Here is a 5,277-nt window from a genome sequence, read left to right as displayed (position 1 = left end):
TCCAGTTTGTTGGAACTTCAAGGGGAGAGAGACCTGGAGGATGTCTCACACCGTCAAGATGCTGACGTCACTCCATGACAGCTGTGTGCTTTCAAAACTTTAAATATATTAATTTAAATATAAATGACTTTCTATGGAAAACAGTGTGGAGGTTCCTCAAAAAATAAAAAATGGAGCTGCCTTTCGACCCAGTGATTCCACTCCTAGGAATGTATCCTAAGAATCCTGAAACACTGATCAGAAAGAATATATGCACCCCTATGTTCATAGCAGCACAGTTTACAAGAGCTACGATCTGGAAGCAGCCCAAGTGCCCATCAGCAGATGAGTGGGTAAAAAGCTGTGGGACAGTCACACCATGGAATACTGTGCAGCTGTAAAGAAGAAGGATCTCGTACCCTTTGGGACAGCATGGAGGGACCTGGGGAATATTATGCTGAGTGAAATAAGCCAAGCAGAGAAAGACAAACATCACATGATCTCACTTATACGTGGAACCTAAAGAACTTAATAAACTGATGAACAGAATAGATTCAGTGACATGGAAACATGGATCAGACTGACGAATGTCAGAGGGATGGAGGACGGTGGGTGGGTGGAGGGGGAGAGAGTGACCAGAGAATTTATATGCAGATATACACAACCCAAGGACACGGACAATGGTGGGGAGAGGGACTGGGGAGGGGAAAGGGATAGGGTGGAACGGGTCATTGGGGAGAAAAAGGGACATCTGTACTACTTTAAACAAAAATAAAAATAAATAAAATTAAAAAATAAATGAAAAATAAATAAATTGTGACCCCCCCCCAAAAAAAATGTAAATGGCTTAAATGCTCCAATCAACAGACATAGGGTAACTGAATGGATTTTTTCAAAAACCAGACCCATATATATGCTGCCTACAAAAGACCCACTTTAAAATATAAGACACACTCTGACTGAAAGGGAAGGGGTGGAAAAAGATATTTCATGCATATGGAACAACAACAACAAAAAAGGCAGCAATACTTATTTTGGACAAGATAGACCTTAAAACAAAGGCTATAATAACAGACAAAGAAGGACATTTTATAACGATAAAGGGATCAACCCAACAAGAGGGTATAACCCTTGTAAACATTTATGCACCCAGCATAGGAGCACATAAATACATAAAGCACATCTTGATTGACATAAAGGGGGAGATTTACAGTAATACAATCATAGTGTTTTAAATGATAGCCTTGCTGATTTAAGTGGTCTTGGTTGTATGTCCTTGCTTTTCATAAATGTGAATATTTCATGCCAGTCCCTTCTGGCTTGAAATATTTCTGTTGAGAAATCAGCTGTCCTTCTTGCCCTGGCTGGTTTGTCTCAGTGGTTAGTGTTGGCCTGTGAACTGAAGGGTCCCGGGTTCGATTCCAGCCAAGGGCATGTACCTCGGTTGTAGGCTTAATCCCCAGCCCTCGTCGGGGCCCGTACATGAGGCAACAAATCGATGTTTCTCTCCTCTCTCTCCTTTCCCCTCTCTGAAAAGCATGGAAAAAATATCCTCGGGTGAGGATAAGAAAAGAAATCAGCTGACAGTCTTATGGGAGCTCCCTTGTGGGTAACTGTCTTTCTCTTGCTGCTTTTAAGATTCTCTTTTTGTCTTTAACCTCTGCAGTTTTTTTAATGATGTGTCTGGGCATGGGCCTCTTTGAGTTCATCTTGTTTGAGACTCCACTTCCTGGACTTGTGTGTCTTTTTCCTTCACCAGATTAGGGAAGTTTCCAGTCATTATTTCTTCAAATAGTTTCTCAATCCCTAGGTCTCCCTCTCCTCCTGTTGCCCCTATGATGTGGATGTTGTTAAACTTCATGTTGTCCCAAACATCCCTCAACTATCCTCATTTTTCTTAATTCTTTTTTCTTTTTGCTGCTCTGATTGGGCGTTTTCTGCTATCTAGTCTTCCAAATTGCTGATTCAATCATCTCCTTCTTCCAAACTCCTGTTGATTCCTTTTAGTGTATTATTCATTTCAGACTGTATTCTTCATTTCAGACTGGTTCTTTTTTATGATTTATATTTCCTTTTTCATGCTGTTGTGGTTCTTACTAAGTTCTTGGACCATCATTATAACCATTGTTTTTAACTTTACAGTGATAAATTGCTTGTCTCCATTACGTTTAGCTGTTTTTCTGGAGATTTCTTCTGTCTTTTCATTTAGAGCAAGTTTCTTTGCTTCCCCATCTTAGCTACCTTTTTGTGTTTGTTTCTATGTATCCCTGTCTTGTTAGGTGGCCTTATGCAGTATGTGTCCTGGGGGACCCAGGAGCACAGTCCCCTTGATCACTTGATCTGGGTGTTCCAGGAATGTCCCTTGTGGGGTTTATGTGGGCCCTCCTGTTGTATGTGAGTCTTGATTGCTAGTGGCCTGTTTGTTTGTGGGATCAACCCTCAGGCTGCCTGACTGTAAGGATCAAAAACTGTAAGGAGCAATCACAGTTGCTTTTGTGTAGGCGATGACCACATGAAGCAGAATTCACACTAACAGGGTCTGGTGCCTGCCAAGATCTCCCTTTGGATATGCCACAAGTGAAGCTTATTGGATCCTGCTCTGATCTTGTCTGAAGCTCACCAATGGATGTGTTGGTTCTAGGGCCTCTTGTGAGGGACTGTGGTGCAGGCCAATGTCAGACACTGCCTGTGACTGGCTTTGGGCAACCTGTTTGAAGCTACAAAGCGATCCACAGTTTGTGGCTGCTTCTGCTGGGCCTTGGTTGTGTTGAGAGGGACCAAGCTGTGCACCAAGGGTAGATTTTACCAGCACTGGAAACAGGGTCAGGTCATAAGAAGTCCCAAGGCACCACAACATCTGCCTTCACCTGCCTCCTCCTTCAGGCTGCCTGTTAGGTTCAGTCACTTGAAAGAGCCTCTGAGAGTACTCAAATTGTCTCAGCTTAGATTCTCAGTGAGTCACCAGGTAAGGGCGAATGATATTCACAAGACTGAATCAAACTTGGTGCCAGTGCTGGGTTTGAAGCCACTGAGCTTCCAGGGTATATCAAGGATAGCTGCCACACATTGGGTGCTCTCACACCTTTGTGGTAGAGCAGGGTCTCAGGGAGTTGTCAGGGCGAGGCCAGGAGAGTTTATTAGGCCCAGTTTTATGTAAATATGGTCCAGAATACACAAATATTCTTTATTATTGTGTTTTTTCAATCTGATATCCAAAATAAATTATCTTTTCACTTCCACATGAAACAAAATGAAAGTACTCAGCTGCCACTGTACCTACCAGCACAGGGTATTATTTTTCTTGAAAGGTCCTTGCTAATTTGATAATTAAAATGGGCACACCAAAAAAACTTTTTGAGGTATGTTCTTTAGATGTCTAAAGAGACTTATGCTTAGTAAATATTTGTTGAAGACTTATCTTTTCTGTCATTTAGACCACATTTATTAATCCCCTGTGCTCTTCCATTCAAGCATGGTGCCAACCTTCCTGGAGCACCTGTGCCTGTTTAATTTTGGCTGGCCAAATTGAAATGAAAGCAAGGCATCATATTTAGGCTCTTCCCTGAAGAAACTCACAGTCCACCAGAGACAATCCAGCAGCAAGGACATCAAGGCCTTGGGGAAGCTTCAGCCAAGTGGCTTATAAGCCAATTCCTACAGATGCATACACAACCAGTCAGAGTTGGGGGGGCATTCCAAGAGAACAATGCGTAAAGAGCTCCAAGCAGGAAAAGGCCTGGAGAGTAAAGATAAAACTCAAGAGATGAGTTAATTGCAGGAGTTGAAGCTAATGCCAAGTGAAAACCATGTCTGTCATTGATGAGCCCACCAGCGCACAGCTGTCCTGAGGAGATGCTGAATTTTACACTACTATGGGATGACATCCAGGACACCTACTTTATATCTCCTTTTTCCAGAGCTGCTAGGAAACTAAGGGCAAAGCTTAGTGGTTTCCTTAGCCTGAGTTCTGATTCATCCATTCTTCCCCTCTCTCTCACACTTTGGCTTCCTCCCACTGTCCCCTCTCCTCGGTCTCAAATTCTGGCAGGACCTTTCTTGAGTTGACTTTAAAAGTTGTGGAAGGTAAAAAGAGCATATCAGTGACTTCTCCTAAAATGGGGGGAGGGGGTTCTGTGGAGGCAATCATTGTATCACTCTCATTATAAAGATGAGGCACCTGGAAATCAGAGTGGTCTCAAGTGAGACAACCTACTATGGCCATGTCAAACTCAAACTCAGGTCTGTATAATTCTTTATCCAACAACTTTTACTTTTCATCACTGCAAATGACTGTATGCAAAAAACAGGGTTGTGATTGTGGGTAATACTAAAGAGGAGGAAACACACTGCATGGGACTATGAAGAGAAAGATTCTGGCTCCATCAAGGAAAGACCTAAAATCACAGTGATCCTCAGGGTTACTATCTGTTTCCTAAGGGAATAAGCTTCTGGTTCAGAAGGAATCCAGACAAAAGCTGGGCAACCATTTACTTTCACTGTGGTCCCGAGATCTCCACTCTCCTTGGGCCTACTGAATTTCTGGCTATCCTGCTGGCTGAATGCTTGCTCCTTACTGTTACCTCAGATCAGCTGCAGTGTTGTGATTCTTTGCAACTATGATTGCTATTTTAAACTACAACCCTGTGGACTCATTTTTTCAAGATTTAGTTCAAATCAAATTATTCCCCTCTAGCAGGGACGCTACTGATAAACAAGGCCCTGCCCTGCCTTGATATAACCATTGCATCACAGAGCTGGCCTTTGGTATAAATATCCCCAGGCTAAAATGTCATTAGCTCCCACTTTGTTCTTGTTTTTTTGTGTTTTTTTTTTTAAATACATCTTTATTGATTTCAGAGAGAGGAAAGGAGAGGGAGAGAGATAGAAACATCAATGGTGAGAGTCATCGATTGGCTGTCTCCTGCAAGCCCCCAACTGGGGATCGAGCCCACAACCCGGGCATGCTCCCTGACCGGGAATCGAACCCTGATCGCCTGGATCCTAGGTCGATGCTCGGTCTTATTTTTTTAGATTTTTTTGTTAATCCTCAACCAAGGATATTTTTTTTGCGATTGATTTTTAGACAGTGTAGAAGGGGGGAGGGGGGCAGAGACAGAGACATCTATGTAAGAGAGACACATCTATTGCTTGCCTCCTGCACAAGTCCTGACCGGGGCCGAGATTGAACCTGCAACATAGGACGTGCCCTTGACCGGGAATCAAACCATGACCCTTTGGTGCTTGGGCCGACGCTCCAACCACTGAGCAACACTGGCCAGGGTGGCTCTCACTTTTCTT

This window comes from Miniopterus schreibersii, assembly GCF_964146895.1.
Source record: "Miniopterus schreibersii genome assembly, chromosome: 11".
Taxonomy (NCBI): domain Eukaryota; kingdom Metazoa; phylum Chordata; class Mammalia; order Chiroptera; family Miniopteridae; genus Miniopterus; species Miniopterus schreibersii.
Note: the sequence above shows the minus strand (reverse complement) of the source record.